We start from the raw sequence: 19,355 nt of genomic DNA, 5'->3' as shown, positions 1-19,355 counted from the left end.
AGATGACAATCTTTATTGCCATTTACTTATATTTTCCTCTGGAAGTACTCTAGATCAGCACTCAGAAGTAGTTGTTTCTGAATATTTTCCTAATTTTGTAAACATTTTCTGAACACATCTGTCATGATTCATGGGTCATGAATATGAGTAGGGTCTGCTGTCTCACATAGCCAAGTTGCCTTAGCATGACAGAGTTCAGTTGTCCATGAGTTACGGTACATCTCTAAACAGCAACACGAAGCCTGTCCTTCATGAACACCACTTCCAAATTAACATTTTAGAAGTTATTTTCAAATGTAAAATTAGACCCTAATTGTAAAATGTAACTTGGACCCTAATTGAATCTTAATCACCTCCTAACAGTGGTGGAAGACGTTACTCAAGTTTCACTTAAACAGCCATGCAGTCAGATACTTCAACGACAAGAATGAAGCAAGCCACACAAACAGGTCAACATACTCTTTGTAAATGACTGTGATGCAGCACTGCATCCTTGAAGAATAGCTGCATGCAAAAGGGAAAGAATGTTGGATTTTTCTATTATCCCCATTCTTCCAATGGGAACACATAGTAAAGAAGAATTTATGAAGATACAGTTTGTAGAAACATGGGCTTATTTATTAACAGACCTGCTATACGCTGCAGAAAACCAAATACTGCATTGATGTAAGGTTGTCGAGATTCAGTCAACCCTGCTTTGAGAGAAGGTTAGATCAAATGACCTCCTGAGGTTGTTTCCAACCAGACTTCTGTGTTTCCAACACTTCTACAAAAGTACCTGCACTTTCTCCTGTAGGGAACAGAGTAAGTAACTATGCCAGCTCTCACACGGGATTTGTATTGGGTCTGACCTGACACTAAGTGCAGATAATAAAATAAGCCTAAGGGTCCAAAACTTAGTTTTCCAGTGATCTGTGGGTGTGAAGACTGATGTTTTTCAATTGTGATCAAACTCACCCATCCAGCATAGTGGCTGCTTCAGTTTGATGAGAACACACTTGAAGCGCTACAGAACTGTTTGTCCTCCATCAAAATGAATTCGTAACATTTTGAACATGATGTCCGCTGTATTTGCTTTAAGCAAACTACAGGTGGAACAGATATATGAGCACTGCTCATATAATAACTGTTTCCTGATGAGTACAACACTCAAGTTATCCTTTGAAGTGTACATCTCCCACTCAGGTCAAAGCTGGATTGCTATTTCATTACCAGCTATATTGGGTCACTATGAGCTTGCTTCTATCCAAATGAAAGGAGGAACTATTTGAAAAGTAGATAAGGTAATTAGTTTCTCTTTTCTGTCCAGATTCTCAATTAGTTGATCTTTACCTCTTCCATCTTTACTGTGTTTCCATGAGTACCATTTTTCTCCTGTAATCACCACTGTGAACATCAAAGACTCAAGTCCTGGAGTGAGAGAAGAGTAGACCCAAGTCTGGACCAAGTTAACCAACAGCAGGAAAGAATATATGCAATATTTTATATACAAATTAAACTAGTTTTGTAGTAAGTTTAATTTTCTACAGCTTCTCCCGACAGACTCTACTGACAAGAAGAAAAGACTGGGTGGGAGAGGTGGAAGAACGTTCACGCTTTAAATTCTTCAGTTCTTTAATGGATGCTTTTTTTTGTAAGTACAGATGGAAAAATTCAGTTTTGATGGAATAAAAATCTTGTGTTCATCTGCCAAAGTAATCAATATTTACCAGATGTTACTCTATCCCAATAATTTAAGGTATTCCATAGCAATAGTGCAAGTCAAAAGCACAAGTTGGAATTGAGTATGAACACTTCAAGAAAAACAATGGAGTTTTTAAAGTAACATTTTTTGCCTTTGTTAGGGTATAGATATTTGATTAAGGACTGATTTGGTTTTAGAGGAGTAGCTACCAAAGACATTGCCAGCAGTAGTACAAAGTTGCTAAGTCTGATTAGTTTTATACACAGTGAATTTGCCCAAGATCAGCCTCCACCAAATATCAGCTTTGAACAGTCAGGAACTTGAGAGCTGGACATGCTATAGAGGATGGCCTCTTCCAGTGTTCTGGATCTTCACCTTATTCTGTGAGCCAGGTTCCCCAGCAGTACTACATACTTCTGTGAAGCATTTTGTCCAAATGCTGCCCTGATGCACCAGATAGTGGCTTCGCAGAAGCAGATCATGAGCTATGTCTATCAAGTGAATTTAGTCTTATTGAAAAACAACAAAAGGACAGCCAGTAGCACCAGAGCTATACATTGTACAGAAAGAGACAAGGTATATTTTAGATTTTCAATAAAATATAGTTTCATGGAGCAAAGAGGTGCTGTGTAGAGATGGCAATCAGCAGCAGTCACTCATGTAATTTCAGCTCTCCAGTGAACTCACTAGAGCTTCCAGAAGAAACAAAACAACCCTCTCCTTGTTTTTCAATGCATTTTGTCTTATTTCAAGAAACATTTTTGACACGTGGTACAAGCTTGACTGAAGGAGAAGAGTTGTCTATAGTTTACAGAGACACTTTAAGATTGAAGCAACACCGAGATGCGAGTAATTGTATTTACATCATTAGGCTTCCCTGGAGCCAACAATCCTGAGAAGCCTTAGCTTGTCTTGGCGACAGCAGAAGTACTGAACTATGGAATATCAACTGCAGACCGTTACATGTATTATAAATTTTTTTGTATTCCTGTACAAGTCTTTACATATGAGTGTACAGACAGCACACTATCCACTCAGAGGTAGAAGTGTTACCTAATCGATATAAGCTTCCTAAAATTTACACTAGGAGACTTAAGAATAAAAATCCCACATAATCACAGTCCATCATCCCCTGAAGGCACCACAGTGCCAGACATGATTAGAACATAAGAATAGATTTTTAAAAACACTAAAGATCATGTACAGGAAGCAGCTTCAGGGTTATGCCTTATCAATCCAATCTACTGATAGCTTTGTAATTAATAAGAAATGGTCAGTTAGACAAAACATTCAACGAGTGCTTACAGTGAGACTTAAGTATTTTAAGTTCCAATGAAAGTATCTCTAGTTTTAATTGTAAAGTGGTACTTGTTAAGAAGTCTTAAGTCTTCTATTAACATTATAAGAAAAACTGTTTAAATGCAAGGGCCCTTTCCATTCCTCCCTTGTTCTAAACTTCTCAGTCTATTTGTCAGTCAATTTGTCAGTCATTCTCACTACTGGGCAAAATTATTTCTAGCAATTTGTTATTCACACACTTTTGGTATAAAATATATGCAATTTTAATCCTTGAAGTCATTTTCTTGAGCACATTGCTCAAGATGAAAAAGATAACCACAGGCATCACGCACTTTACCATTACCTGCTGAATCTTGAAATGCTCCAACTGCTGCCGATGTTCAGCCAACTGGCATCTTAGATAACACTATATTGGTTTTATTGCTTCCTCACATCTAAAGAAGGGAGTTTTTAAAGTTATCATTCAGACACGTGAAGCCACGCATCATCTGACGAAAACTGAACGGTAATGGAATAACATTAAAAAATTTAAGGCTTGTTTTCCTTTTTAAAAGAACACTTCTCTATGGCATTTTGATGCCTTGTGATTACACAATAAAACTAGCACCAGGGCTGAACAATGCTTCAAAGAAACCTGTCACTCAAGAGACCTCTTATTTTCTAGAAGCACATATGAGTTGACTGTTTTTCCTTCTGGTTGGTGAGTAGGGGAGTGGTTGTTTTGGTTTTACTTAGTTACCATTGCTGTTGGCTGGTAAGTTCTTCCCAGACTGAACTCATTTGTACATACTTCACACCAGTAAGTCCTGCAATTCCAAACTGTACTTTTGAGAGTCTTTCATTACATGTTCAGTCCATTTTAACACCTTATAAGATGCTCCGCATCACAGGCACAATTCCCCAATACCCAGTGGCCAATCTAAGTACTAGGCAACATGCACTTAAAAGTAGCTCTTGCTTCCATATCCCTGTGTTCTGCTTTTGCACAGTCAAGAGGCAACTAGCAACGTACTCTGTCTAAATCCACAACAGGGAGAAAACAATAGTAAAAGAAACCTTAAAGAAGGCCCAGGAATCACTTTAGTTTTTCCAGTATGACAGAGTGGAACTTCTCCCATCATCATCTTACTATGATAGCAAACTGATACGTGGGCACAAACAACATATTGGACAGAGAGATATACAATTAAAACCTGACATTAATATGCAATTGTAGCTTCTTCTCAAGACACAGAACACAGTAACATAGAAATTGCCCTATTCAATTTATATAAGGGCTCTAAATACGTCATCAACAAACAACTGGGAGGAAAGGACATAGAGAAAAAGGCAGAAGGAAGACAGGAGAATTTCTAGAGAAGGTTAAACTGCAGCCACACACAAATACCCTGTTAAACACTGACCAAGATTTGTATGCCATGCAGGAGAACATTAATTGTTTACAGGTACTCAGGGCTGAAGGACTTGGATGAATACCAGGAAGCAGCATTGAGAAAGTCCATTGTACAATTAAGAAGGGAGAGGAATCGCCGAAGGAGGTACTTTCATTTAAGCCCATCCTGCTAGTTCCTAACCTAATTATTTACTACTGAGAGTTTCCTTTCCCAACATTGAATTCAAAGAACAAAAAACCACCCCTGAAAGAATGTCTTCCCCCCCCTCGTGGAAAGAAGCACACAAAGGAGACAGGTCTTGTTTGGTGTAACAGTAACCTGTATTTGAAGAAGATAAAAAAATTGCCTTCTTGTCTATTTGAGAATGGCTTCAGCACCTGCCACTCAGGTGATTCATTATTAACACCTCTGTCTCACTGCCCCATGAGAAATGCTAGAAAGCTAGTAACACTTTTCATGTTAACAAGCTAATACTCACAAAGATTTAGCTAAAAACTCTCAAACCTTATGCCTAAAATACTGAGAAAACCACTATTTTATTTTTTAAAAATGTTTTGGTCAAGTTATCCAGATGCTAGAGTTCTGCAGTGCCAGAAATTCCTCCTCATTTCTTTTCTGCAGAAGATTTTCCAGATGCTTACAATTTCACCATTCTTCTGCAGTTAGGCTAGTTTTATCCAGGTGGAAGAGTTCACCATGCATGCAGCTCAGGGTTCAGTGTTGGACAGCTTTGATCCACAAATCTTCTGGCTATAGGCTGCGCAGGCTGTCACCCTATCTCTTGTTTGCCAGGCAAGTTGCATCCCTCCCTTATTTGACATTCACCCTGCACCTGTGGAAGGAGACTGATATAATTGGGGGTACTGGGTTTTTTTTAGCCTGCAGAATAGGAGGCTGAAGGGAGACCTTATCACCGTCTACAACTACCCAAAAAGAGGTTATAGCAAGGTGGTTGTTCTCTTCTCTCAAGTGAGAAGATGAGGGGAAATGGCCTCATGTTGCACCAAGGGAGGTTCAGATTAGATATCGGGAAAAATTTCTTCACCAACAGGGTTATCGGGCACTGGAACAGGCTGCCCAGGGAGGTGGTCGAGTCACCATCCCTGGAGGCATTTAAAAGATGGGTAGGTGAGGTGCAGGTTAGTAGTGGACAGGTATGGTTAGAACTTGATGATTTCAAAGGTCTTTTCTAACCAAACGATTCTATCATTCGACAGTGCAGCCCATCTGAAGCCTCAATGACTTTGTACAGTGTCTTCCTTCCAAGAGGGAACCTGTGGCAGCTGCAGCCTGCATCCCAAGCAGGATTACTCCACAGGCCTGAATTTAGCACCTGCCCATCATTCCTTCAAAAGGAAGGCCAAGAGTTGCTGACCCCAGACAGCTTCCTTATGATTATCTAATGTTAAGAGTATGTGCACAAGGACACTGAACTCTTAAGCCAACAAAATACATTTCTCCTGTAGTCTCAGGCAGGCCTATCTCACTCCCATACCTTCAGGACATGATCATTGCAGTGCAAAATCTCCCCAGGAATGAGGGTGATAAGGAAGCACGCTCTTTTGGCTGTTCAGCAGAGCCCATTTTTTCCTCCTCCTTCTGTCACTGGGCCTGGTTAAACTAGTTTGGGCAGCTTTACCAGGGGCTTGGAGAGAGACAAAGTGTTTGGTTTTCTTCTCTTGTATTTGTGGAGCGGCTGCTATCAGGCTCCAGCCTCCATCTACACATTCAGACCACTTACACCTTCACGGAGCCGCCACCACCGCCTGAATAGGCGGCTCACGTCCTCATCCTGCCGGAGGGTCTTCTGAGGAAGGAAAGTCTGAGGAGGAAAAGCTCGCTCTGCAGGCACGAAGCACTAGAGCCTGTTGGGCTGTGGCTGTACCTCTCTGGTCAGCCAGGGCAACTCAAGGGCAAAAGCTTCGTTTCACTTCATGTTCTCCAAGTCTGCCCACAAAGTCATGTCCATCTTCTCCTGATGGAAAAAAATGACATCAGATGTCATCCCAAAAGATCATAGAATCACCAGGCTGGAAAAGACCTCTTGGATCATCGAGACGTACATCTAAACGTATCTTTGAGCGTATGGGCAGGGACCTTCAGCCTCGCTCCCTTTTTCTTTGGGTTCCACTAAAATTTTGGGCAGTAGCAGATAAATACAGAGACACAGCGAGCAGAAGAACTGAAAAAAAAAAAAACAAAACAGCAAGCACTCTGGTTTTTGCACTGGCAGACTGCTGTCTGTCCTTCAAATCCATTTATTTCACTCATTTCAAGCAGAATTATATAATTTGAGGGAAAACTCACACTTCATTTTGCACTCGGTGTCACGGCAAACACGTCATTTACAGAGTCCTACGCTTTCTCTTGAAACACAGCCAGGCAGGAGCGCTCCAAGGACCACAAAGCGCAGCGAAAGAGAGGCAGGAGCCACGCAATCCCCTCGCACCCGGCGCTGCCGACGCTGCCGTGGGCGCCGGTCTCCGCAGGGTCGGGGCTGCGGGCGCCACCTAGCGGGGACCGAGCCTCCCCGCCGGAGCGGTGAGAGGGACCGCAGGCAGCCCCGCCGCCCCGCTGGCCCCCAGGCCGAGGGGAACGAGGAAAGGAGCTCTCCGTCACCCACAGAATCAGAGTGGTCAGGGCTGTAAGGGAGCTCTGGAGAGCATCTAGTGCAATGCACCAGCTAAAGCAAGCTCACCTGGAGCAGGCTGCACGGGAACGTGTGCAGGCGGGTTTGGGATCGCTCCAGAGAAGGAGACTTCCACAGCCTCCTGTGCAGCCTGTTCCAGGGCTCTGACACCCTCACAGCAAAGAGGCTTTTCCTCATGCTGAGGTGTAACTTCCTGTGGTTTAGTGTGTACCTGTTGCTGGGCTCCACTGAGCAGTCTGCCCCATCCTCTTGATACCCGCTCTTTAGACATTTATATGCTTAGCATTAGTAAGATCCCCTCTTAGTCTTTCCAGGCTAAACAGATCCACGGTCTCCAAGCCTTTCCCCACAAGAGATATGGACTGGAGCACCTTTGTAGCCCTCTGCTGGATTCTCTCCAGTATTTCATTGTCTGTCCTGAGCTGAGGAGCTCAAAACTGGACACAATCAGAATCACAGAACAGTTTGGGTTGGAAGGGACCTTAAAGATCATCTCGTTCCAACCCCCCTGCCATGGGCAGGGACATGTCCCACTAGATCAGGTTGCCCAGTACTCCAGATGTGGCCTCGCTAGGGCAGAGCAGAGATGAAGAAGAACCTCCCTTGACTTGCTTACTACACTTTTCCCAACGCACCCCAGGACCTTCTTGGCCAAGAGGTCATATTGCTGCCTCATGGTTAGCTTGTTGTCCACCAGGACTCCCAGGTCCTTCTCTGCAGAGTTGCTCATTGACCTTTTACTCAGCTCTATGTTAAGCTGCCATCACAAGTCACACCAGCTCTGTGGCTGCACTCCATCACACCTCTCCCACCTGAGGGGGGTAACAGCATGCAATGCTTCTCCACCAGGACCCCGAGGTCCCCACTGAAAACGAATAACAGCCCGAGCCCTAACATTGCAACATAAGCTTTCCATACCCCACCAGTCAACAGTTAAGTCTCCTGCCATCTTTGAGTCTGTAAAGTGGAATTTTCCTGACCAGAGCCGGCTGCTACCATCCCCACAAGAACACATCCCTTAAAGATGATTATTTTGCAATGTGTCCTTCTGAAAAGAAGGATTATTCAAGACATGCCATACACTCATATGCATGCTTACTGGCACAGAAGACATGGGCACAAGCGTCTATCAGAGGTCTCTTGTCAGAAGGCGTGTAACAAAAATCTTGCTTTCAAAGAGGCCTGGAATAGGTACGTCGTAACAGTAGTTAGTTTTACTGATACCTATGTACAAATCAGGACGGTAAGCAAATGGGTCTGGCTTTATTTATTAGAAGGACTACATCCTAAAATTTACTTTGGGCTTATTCTACTTCCAAAACAGATTTCTGTCCTGCAGATACGTTGCACCATCAGCTCTGTATTTTGAGGAGTTGTCACTCCTCAGAACTATCTATAAACAAGTTCAAGCCCTGGATCTCCAAATACAGCTCAATTTCCTGAGGTCAAGTCTTACACCACCAGTTTCCCAACAGGCAGAAAGTTACTTAAGTCTCTTCAGAGACTTTATTCATCAGCCTTATTACACGATATTGTCTTTGACTAGCTAAAGAGCCAGAAGGACACTCTTCTATTCCCACATTTTTTTCAATAGAAGCTGCTTCATCCATGAAGCTTATAAGGTGCTTCATATTCCTTGGCAAAGATTTCAGTCTTTCTTCAAGCTTGCTGTATACTCCAATTTACACTAAAGATTATTTTTCCTAGAGATCCTCATACTCTAGCCATAGCACTCTTGTTTCTCTTGTACCCAAAAACGCCTTTCGCACATTTGACCTTATGCTTTGAAAATACTACCAAAAAGTAATTTGTCTTCCAGCCATGCATTGCAGCCTCTACAACAGTAACTCACAGAAGAGCTTAGAAATGCTCCAAAGGTGGTAGGACAGATTGAGTCTCAAAGCCATCAGATTAAAAATGAATAAAACCTGCTGCCAGAAGTCCACCAGCACATCTCTGCATTCAGAAGGCCATCAGTTCCCCACCCCACAAGGGCTGCTCTACCAGAACAAAGCTGAGAAGCCTCCAGCTCTGAAGTAAGAGTGTATTTGTTTGACAAACAAATGTATTCCTTTCAAACACGCTTCTGTGCCCCACCACTTCTCCCATCAGCTGCTGGAAAACACTACTGCACACCATCACAGCAGTGAATACCACGTGTTGGTTTAGCTGCCATCATCATGCTAACTCACCGCTGGACAACTATATTTCAAAAAAAGCCAAAGCCGCATCTAAAGCTACAATCAATTCACACCATGATAAATCGAGTATCTAAGATGTTTGATTTTTCCCATGGTAAGTAACTGAAAACCTAGCAGGGACAAGGGAGAACTCACTCTTGGGACTACCACAGTCAAGAGGTCAGAAGCTGGTTGTTCTTTAGCTCTGTGGCTGGGAAGCCACATTGAAGATGGAGGTCTGCAACACCTGTGGCATCCTCTGTCCCAAGTACTTCACTGATACATAAGGCCACCACGTACTAGCTATGCAATCGCTTCTTTCATGGGGGTGGAGGGACAAGAAGAGGAGTAGGGAATTAAAGATGAAGTACTGAACAGCACAAGAGTAAACACCACAGAGTTTTCACTCTCATTGCAATCAAGTTAATATCACTTAAATTTTATTACTAAGCCTATGACATTTTTCAAGTTTAAAGAGACTCCACTGTGGACACCTGTGATTTGTTACTCAAACAGAAAACAAAAATTCAAATAAACCAATAGATCTACTCCAAGTTAGAATACATTACAAGAGTCAACTACTTCATGTTATTTTTTTTTAACTATAAAAAGAGGTAGTCAAAGCAACGTTTCAGTTAGGTAGAGAACACTGCATTAATTTAAAAAACTAAATAGTGGTAAAGTTGGAGTCTGTTGCACTGGTTAATGAATGAGACGACTGTTTTCGAAGATACCCACACATGTACAGATCATAGCAAGCACTAACAGTTTTTACAGCACCGCTGTATAATCTCATTCAGTTATTTGACTACTGATGGTAATTAAGGACCATAATCCATTGCCAAAAAATAAACAAATGTGAGCAACCACAAAAACTAAGGCAATGGTCGAAATTATGTGTGGACGTTCCAGGTTTATTGCCAAGTACTTAGTCGTACAAAGAAAAATCTGAACTTAAAATAAGTTCCAGAGTATATGCAAAGCATAAGAGTGGAGCTGAACACCTAAGAAGCACAGGAAAACCAACAATAGCCAGGAAAGTTTAATTTATGTAGAATTACTATCTTGAACCTGGATAACAAGGAACAAGATTCACAGATTAGAACTATTAAAGCAATAGAAAACCACAAAGTTTGGATCAAGCTTTCATTCCAGCTTTCTTTCCTTCAGGACTGGCACAGGAATACAGCCACACCCCAGACTTTTTTTGTAGGATCTGACCCTAGTAAGGCAAGTAGTTTACCATGCATGTTGCTTATTAACTACCAAAAGTGATGTAGTAGTACTGAGGTAATAAATCAAAGAAATGTGCATCATGATTAGGGGTACTAGCTGTAATGTATTATATATGAAAATGAAACATTATGTATGAAGAGAAACAAGCATAGAGATCGATAGCTACAAACTATAAGTCACAGTGGCACATTGAACAATTTTAGGTTAACCAGACTCACTTAAAAATAGAAACCAGAGGCTGGGCTCTTCTCTCACCCCATTTTACATGTCTTTACATCCATTGATTTCAAGTGGAGTTCTTCACAATTTATGCCATTGTGAGAGGAGAATCAAGCCTTGTGTGTTTGAAAGGAAACTGCAGGCATGTTTCCCACCAGAGTGCAGGGGGAGATTTTAAAAAAACACAAGTATATGAACTGTGAAACCGATAGAGTACACAAGCAAAGGCAGGCAAAGAGGCTCTAGCTGGGGGTGGCGGTGGGGACTTGCAGCTTATCCAGGTTTGTTCATTTTTAAGACTTAGGACTGGCATTAAGAAGTCAGAAGCCCAGTCGTTAAACTGGTTTAAAATAAAATTGTAGAAAAAAATATTGCATTTTCTTTCCGACAGACATTGATTTATATTTTCCTGTAGTTATTCTATAAAATGAGGAGCAAGCCATTTCCTTTATGAAGGACATAGACTTTACACTCACAGAAACTGGGAGAAGGGGGAAGTCTGAATGATTTGCATCACTAGAAGTGGTGCCTAGCCATCATTCATGCCTGAGCTCAAACACCTGATCTTCCAAAATCTTTCAGAATCATCCAGACAACATATATATTGCAGTAGTTATAAAGATACACAAAATACTAGATGATTTATAGGTGATAAAACCACTTCATGGCACAAGAGAAGCTACAGCTTTATAATTTTTTTTCTGTGTAGCAGCATGTGGATCAGGAAGTTCTTCTTTCACCACCCCACTGAGAGACTTCATGCACTAACACACAATCATTGCACCAGTCTGTATGGATGAGTGAAGCTACTTCAAACAGAAAGCAAGAAAACCCTCAAACACAAACATTTTCAGACCATCTCTATGTTCCTGCTCAAGCTGTACCAGCACAACTAAGCAACAGTGCAAAGGAAACAGCTTGAGTATTTTACAGAGGGAAGACATATTTCATTGGTTTATCAGGTTTATATACCATGGGCATGCAAGATTGAAGTAACCCATAGTGATTTAGAGTCCAGCACCGAAAGAACATTACTGTAACTGTCTGTTTGGGAACGCTTTTCTCCTACCTTCACTCATGCGCATGACACAGCTCACAAGTTGTTTTTTAACTCTCCCCCTGCACTCAAGCTGGAAGACATGCTGGCAGTTTCCTTTATAAACAAGTCTAGATTCTCTTCTCACACGTGCATACAACATCGGATGATTTAGTATAAAACAAATCAGCAAGAGAATAAGTGGACAGAATTGCGTGAAGGAGGATGACTTCTACCTGCAGAAAAATGTTGCATAATTCAAGATATACCTGCTGATTTTCATGAGATCTGTTCTTTCAAAGCATTAGGCTCCCTCCAGAGGCCATACGAAGGTGGGAAGAGACCAAAGAACAAACACCTATGACCTTAAATATCTAACTTCGAGAGTTTCAGAGTCTGTATTTAGGTGTTGAACACAGAGTTACACATCAAAGTTAGAAAAAAGCCTTAAATGAATGGGAGCCTGGTATCACCTCAATTCTTAAAATAAGGTCACCAAGTATATCATTGTGCTGCTATGCCACAAAGAGTCCTCATCATAGCAGTACTACCTCTTTACAGCATCAGCTCCAGGCTAATAAGACACCCGCTGATAGGTCAAAAATGTTTATGAACAGCTACAATACAATACGAGACAGACAGAGACATGAAAAACTAACCTACTAAAATTAAAGCCTAAAAGGTGGTAGATTCAGAACTAGACAATAGAGCTCTGCGTGTCAGGGAAGATTGTGCAAAGAAATGCCAAAGGAATAAATCTGCAGCAGTGAAACATGTCTGCTTGTCACTGTGGTCACTTCAGTTCAATCAAGTACCTACACAGCTCAAGTTCAATATATTAACAGCTACTTGAAAACGGCAAGAGTTGTTCTTGCATGAAATCAAGAATTTTATGTAACTGGAAAATCCTATCTTGAGAAAGAAATGGGCCATCAGCCTGGAACACTGAACTACAGCTTCACACCACCTGAAATCCCCCGCAAAGATTGCCCAAACAAATTGTCTGTATGAAAGGTCAAGAGGGAAAGCTTGATGTTTACTGGATTCACAAACAGCTAAATCAACCATTCTGGTCACAACCAGCAGTGCATCCTTCGCTGTAAACACTTCCAGAGCTTTTTGGCAGCTCATACTTGAACATATCAATATGTACAGCTCCCTCTTACCATACAAATGTTCTCTCCAGCCTTACCCTAGTACATGGCTTCCTTCCCCGGAGCCTCCCGAGCAGAGGCCAGTGCCCCACAAAAGGGGACCTACACTCTGGGATGTGGCTGCAGAGAATTGCTGCTGTTAACACCACTGCTTGCTTTTTTAGGCAGCCCACATTTCTCCTACATAGTAGCGGTACCTCCTAGCAGATAACTGCTGAAATCTAAACCTACACTGAGCTGCTGAGAAAACAGAACAAAACTGCATTCCAGGTAACAACATCCTTGCCAGACTGGAAGCTACGTACTTTTCCAGTACCTCAGTACAGATGAAAGCCTAGTCTGCTTTCTACACATTTGGCACTACTCTAAGACGTTCATTGGCTATCGGCCTGCCAAGCTGTTTAGTAGGCTTTTAAGTTCCTTTGCACTTGCTTTATACTATTAATTTTGTTATATACAAACATATCCTCTGTGTATCTTATTCCCACATCCCATATGCACAGAACAAACCCATTTCAGCCCTACGATGAATGGGAACTCAGTATTTATCACACAGATCCATGACGCTTTGCAAACATGACTGAAAAAAACCCTCTCACTATGAAGTTATCCACATGATATTTCTGATGGGCGAAGCATGAGAAAACAGTTCAAAGCTCTCAGAAAGCCATATGTAAACTTTCACAAAAGACATCTGCAATTCACCAGTGAGGTTCTAGACCTAGCATAATTCATTTAGCAGTCCGTATATACAAATGCAAATACACTAGGTTCAGACATTTCTTCAATGACTTCATAAAATTAATTTTAAAGTATATAAATATTCACACTTTGAATAGTCAACTCAGCATATGAAGCTTATTCTTCCACAAAAGTACCGATTCCTGCAAAAAGATGACATTTCTGGAAGGAGGATGAAATAAAGTCAAGATATATTAGTCCTAAAGCACTAACACAAACATATGCAATTTCTTTACATAAACACTTTTGAACTTCTGGGTAATTACCTATAACACTTGATTACAAAAAGATCTTTGAAAAACATCTTCACTAATCATGCACTAATTTTTAACATACTTGAAAACCAGCTTTTACTCTAGTTAGACAAGTTGATACACACTTGAAAATGCAAGGCTGCTTTCAATTTGTGCCATGGCTATTGTGCATTTGCAATGCTACAGACATGGGCCACAGATGAAGGCAGTGTCCGACCAGCCCACATGCTCAACGGGTTGAGCAAGAGTGCCTGGGTGCCTCAGTGGAGCTTCCTGCTGAGCAAGCTCTATATCTGTCACAGGAGTACTTTGTTAATAAAAAGATTAGGGAAGGTAAAATAGGTAAAGCTGAACAATTACAACACTTGTGTCAGATGTGGCTTACATAGCTCCAATGAGGAACACGGGAATACGAAAGAGGTGTGAGCTTTGAGAAGCAGTGTAGTAGTATCCATCTAGATAAGTTTAAAGATTCAGTTGTGCAATTCTTAACATGTAAGTTCTTAATTTCAGTCTTTTTAAGACTGGTGAGAGAACGTGCAGCTTTCCTACAGAACAGGAGTATGTAACACGCAGTGTGATATGAAGCCTGCATTCATAACTGCATCTATATTCTTTCTTTTTAGAACACTCAAACACCTTCACAAATGAAGATGTTTGGACAATGAAGACTCCTTTTAAGAAAATTTAAGGGACTAACATCATCCTGCATTAAAAAAAAAACCCACACCCTGCAAGTTTTAATATAAACATGATGATATTGACATGCAGATTTCTAATCATGCTGGTTGCAATTATACAAATCAGTGATCAAATCCACCGAGAAGTCAGTCTTCATATATACTTCATTAACACAAACATTAGACATGGATTTGGCACATTGCCTTCAGAAAAGCCTAGTTCTGGAATCATATAATATTAAGATCTGGGCTACTTGATGCAAGATTAGAAGGCAACAAGCTCAAAAAGGTGGTTATAAAAACATTACAGGAAACAAATTTTATTTTAAATAAAAGCAAAGCAATTATATTTCAATATTTGTATGGCAGTTGAAAAAAATGCCTTTTTGGCACGTAGCTACTCCATGAAGCCAATATTGTGTGTAACTGGAAACATTTCAAAAACCCAGAATTGTTACTAAAGTCAAAGACTAATTGCAAGCTGTGGGATCTGTGCTCAGATAAGAGAGGCAATTGAATAAAACTGTTACATCTATAAACCTAGCAGCACACTCCATAATACTGTTATCACTTTATTGCCAATTTGGTAGAACTAGAGAGCAAGGAGTAGTGGAGGGAGAGGGAAGAGAAGGAAAATGAAGGAGGAGCACACAAGGCAGAACAGCAAGAGCTATCAGGTGCTATAAATCAATGTTTCAAACACAAACCTTAGACAGGAGTACATGACTTTGGTACAGAACAAGTGAAATAACACAGTTCCAGCTCTTGTTGATGTGTAATCCAGTGGAAATCAAAGGCCTGCCTGAGAGACTGTATACCCCAAGTTTACTAGCTAGAAAAACACTCTGAGCTTGATAGGTTCAAAATGATCATGAAAAGTAACTCACCAATCTTACGGTTATATTTAAGAACTGTTAAGGAGTTGGCATTCCAGGCAGAGTTCCAAAAAAAGGTAAACTAGCAAAAAGCTGTCATTTACAGATATGTTAAAAACACTAAAACTGTTTGTATTGGCTCATACCTCTTGTATCTCATTTTGTATATTAAAAAACCACCTTGCACAAGAACATGCTTGAGAAGTATTGTCAGCATGTGCTGAGAAGTCATTTGCTCATTTAGTTCTGCAAAAAAATTATAATGTATTTAATTCACAACATAAACAAGCAAAATACAGAAACAAAGAGTTAGACCAGACCACTTGTGAGATTTTCTTCAGTAACTGGAAATATCCTTTGACAATGAATGAGGAGCCAAATAGTTGCTTCTGTAAAAAACACTAATTCTGGCAAATTATGATCTGATAGTCTATATGGGAACCTCTGCCAGAAATGCTATGACTTCGATGTGCTATTACTTGCAAAACATGTTTCTTCCCATCATTCTTCAGCCATAAGGTGGGAGGAGGAAAGATGAGTGATTCCTGTGCTGTATCCTTCCAAGCTGTTTTTTCCCCATTATACAACTCATAATCCAAACAATTTAAGCTCACAAGTAAAAGCTACTCATTTTTGTAAACATTTCCAGGAGCAAGACCTAAGCATGCACAGCTTCCACCAAGCAGATACTAATGACTAGAGTTAACCTAAAGTTTACATCTGTTTAAACAGCATAAGGAGAAACAGCACTGGCCAACCTGAAGCTTAAGCCTTAATATAAGGGAGTAAACTGAATAGTGATATAAGCCACTTGGTCATTATGCAGCCATCTCATAATCAAGTATTCCAAATGCAATATTATATCAAACAACAGCTTTCCCAGAAACACAAACTGACTGTCATTATAAAAAAAAATGAAAAGTAATGTTCCAGAGCGTGTTTTTATACCGCAACAGCAGGGATCTCTTTACTTTAGGATAAGGTAGTGGCAGAAGACAGAAACAAAACCCAGCTTGTTTGTTTTAAATGGACTTCACCACTGCATATACAATTAACTCTGGAATGCACAAGACATAGCATCCAAGCAGAGAGAAGCTTAAATTTAAGTGCAACTTTCAGCTGTTTAGAAGCTGGTGTAGCAGCCGTTACAATAGATTACGCAAGATCCTCGTTACAAAGGGAAAGGACTTTTAGGCTAGGATACAAAGACTGCAGCGTTAGAAAGGGGCAAAGCAATCTGCAGAGATGTAATAAGAACCAAAGCCATTTAAATTACTCTGTAAAATGTAGACATTCATTAGCATAGAAGAGTTTCACAGCAAAACAATGACAAAGTAAAAGCCATCTGATTTTCATATGCTAATTAATTAAATATGCCAAATGCATTTAATCTCTTATTATAACCATAGGGGGAGACAGACCAAACTCTTGAAGTTCTGAAAAGCCAGGTCATTAGCGTGCCAAGTCATTCTTCAGATCTTCTCCTTATATACAAATTTACATTCCCAACTCATTATATATGGAAGTAAAACCTGGCTTCTTTCTTCCACCCCCTGCATTTCTCCCTCTTTGGAAGACACTTGCTATCTCCTACTCCTGTATTCTAAGCATCTTATTAAACGTTAGAACAAACTCATTTGCTGGGGGGAGGAGAGGGGAAGCACAGAAGCAGTTTTGCCAAAAGCCTGAGTTAAACACCCTGGTCGCCCTAAGACATAGGACAAGTTAGTTGAAAATGAGATTAATAACATTCTTGCACATACGCATGAAAATCCACACATAGTTTGTAGTCTTTTGCTTTTAAGTTCAGATGGCATTTCTAGCCGTTTCTTGCCTTTCCAAACAAGAAAAGGATTTTGATGTTTACGTAAGATTCTTCTTGCTTAATAAATCTTAAATTGAAACAGATTTTTTTTTTTTTAAACAATCACCTTCTTCAGAGTTATCATACTACAGGATATTAGGAAAAACCAGACTCTCCTGTTGCTTTTACCCACATCTGACTCCAATCTTAATAGTTTAGCTATTAACCCTGTAAGGTCCCCACACGCACACCTTGCCCAGTTGATGTTAAAATTTTTATATGACTGATCTGGGCTTACTCATTACAAAACCTTTTGTTATACAGAAAAAGAGCAGCTCTATGGACCTTGATTTACAGGACACAATTAACCGTGTTGTTGGCAGAACTGCACCAGACCAGCTCATCCGGGGCTCTGCCGTGAGAAATGAAAGAATCTGTCACTGCAGTCAGAGTAACTGCTCTCCTCCGTTCCTGTCCCCTTCATTCTCTCTCCAAGCCCACCCTGACTTACTGGCATTTTGGGATGAAAATCTGGGCACCGCAATATACCTGCGCTGCGGAGAATAATAATCCCTTCTAGAAATAATAACTGGAGCTAAAGGGGAAAAATCTCAGTAGTCACTCCGAGTTTGCTATGGAAAAACATGCAGTGTAAAGATCTCAGTTACCAGCTAAACAACGAAAACGGGGGATTTCACCGGCAGTAACGCTAGCCACTTATTTTTGCCACCTTTTAGGTTTTAGCACGTAGCAAATACGCATTGTTAACCTTTAAATCCTCTGTATAAACATTTCTCAGAGAGCTTGTAAAATATCTCCCACTGCGTTTCCTGGCTCTCCAGTCGATGGCATTTAGGAGCACGGGTACCGGCGGGTGCTTTATTCCGCTCTCCTCGGCCACCCCACTGGGGGACAGTGACAGATTCCTGTCCAAGGCCAGCCCCGGGCACCCCACGCTCGGACAACAACGAAGGCACCCCAGACTCAGCACGGACCGAGGATAAATGGGCGCTGCTGGAGTTGCAAACCCCCTGTTGGGATGCAATAGCGAGGGAGAAGGGGCTCGAGGAGCGCCCGTAGCCCTTCCAGAGCTCTCTCTTCAGTGAAGAAGGGGGAAAAACAAATAAATAGTTGGGGTAGGGCGCCGCCGTGGGGATTCACCCCCCGGGAACACAACGCAGCGAGCCCGAGGGATGCCGCCGGGCGGGCACAACGCGCCCACCCCGTCCCCACCGTTCGCGGCACCCAACACGGACACTTCGCCGAGGGCAAAGGAGGAGGCGGCGGCTGCTCGGAAGAAGCCAGTTGTCACCGCTCCGACAGGCGACAGCTGAGCTCCCGCCTCCCGCTCCGCCGGGCGCCCCAGCCCCGCGCTGCTCCCGGAGGGAGCCGCAAACCCCGGCTGCTCGGCAGGGAGCCGCCACTCACCCTCCCCGCAGGGCAGCGTCGCGTTCCCGGCAGTCCACACCCCGCCGTCAGCGCCCGAGCATGGTGCGGAGGGGACGCAACGCCCGTCCCGAGGCTCCGGCCGCGACTGCCGAGCCCCGCGCCCGCTCCCCGCCCTAAGGGGGCTCGGCCGCCCCGCGCCGGGACCGCGGCTCGGCCGCCCCGCCGCCCCCATTGGCCGCCACCCGCCAATCGCCGAGCGGGGCGGGGAGGAGCCTCGGCCCGGCCCCGCGCGGGGAGGAGCGGAGTCGCTGCCGAACTTGCAAAAACCCTTCACAGAATCGTGGGATCGTAGGATCATTAGGTTGGAAAAGACCTTAGAGATCATCGACTCCAACCGTTCCTGTCTGCTACTAGGTCATGGCCCGAAGCACCTCATCTATCCGCCTTTGAAACATCTCCAGGGATGGGGACTCAACCACCTCCCTGGGCAGACTGTTTGAGTGCTTCATTACCCTTTCGGTGAAGAAAAATTTCCTAATGTCCAATCTAAACTTCACGTGATGCAGCTTGAGGCCATTCCCCCTTGTCTTGTTCCCTGTCACTTGGGAGACGAGACCAACACCCACCACTCTGCAACCTCCTTTCAGGTAGTTGTAGAGAGCAATAAAATCTCCCCTCAGTCTCCTCCAGGCTAAACAACTCCAGTTCCCACAGCCGCTCCTGGTAAGACTTGTTCTCCAGCCCCTTCACCAGCTTCATT

The 19,355-nt window shown here is 42.3% G+C and overlaps 1 protein-coding gene across 1 annotated transcript in view; it reads right to left on the bottom strand.

The window, feature by feature from the left end:
• Positions 1-18,785, bottom strand: part of PRICKLE1 (prickle planar cell polarity protein 1) — a 63,674-nt gene extending 44,889 nt beyond the window's left edge. The window contains exon 1 of the mRNA XM_054051632.1: positions 18,635-18,785. The gene's annotated coding sequence lies outside the window, so the exon portion shown is untranslated. The remainder of the gene's footprint in view (positions 1-18,634) is intronic.
• Positions 18,786-19,355: the final 570 nt, after the last annotated feature.

The sequence above is a fragment of the Cuculus canorus genome, chromosome 1, assembly GCF_017976375.1.
Source record: "Cuculus canorus isolate bCucCan1 chromosome 1, bCucCan1.pri, whole genome shotgun sequence".
In the NCBI taxonomy this organism is placed as follows: domain Eukaryota; kingdom Metazoa; phylum Chordata; class Aves; order Cuculiformes; family Cuculidae; genus Cuculus; species Cuculus canorus.
Note: the sequence above shows the minus strand (reverse complement) of the source record. Positions and strands in the feature narration are given on the sequence as shown.